This window comes from Plecotus auritus (genome assembly GCF_963455305.1).
Source record: "Plecotus auritus genome assembly, chromosome: 6".
NCBI lineage: Eukaryota > Metazoa > Chordata > Mammalia > Chiroptera > Vespertilionidae > Plecotus > Plecotus auritus.
In genome coordinates, this window is record NC_137773.1 from 22,199,405 (window position 1) to 22,199,618 (window position 214).

Below are 214 nucleotides of genomic sequence, written 5' to 3' on the forward strand. Positions count from 1 at the left end.
CTTGACCTTGGGTGTATCTCCTCCACCATGGCCCTTTGAAGGTGACTTCAGAGGGCACCAACCTTCACAGCTCCCTCAGACTCCGGCTGGCCCTGCCCCAGACTCCAACCCCTCCCCCTGGGGGTCATGGCTTTGTTTTCTTCTAAAGACCCAAGATTTCCAAACTCTGTGGTTGCCTTGCCTAGCTAAAAGGGGAAGAAAAGGATGAGCCCAG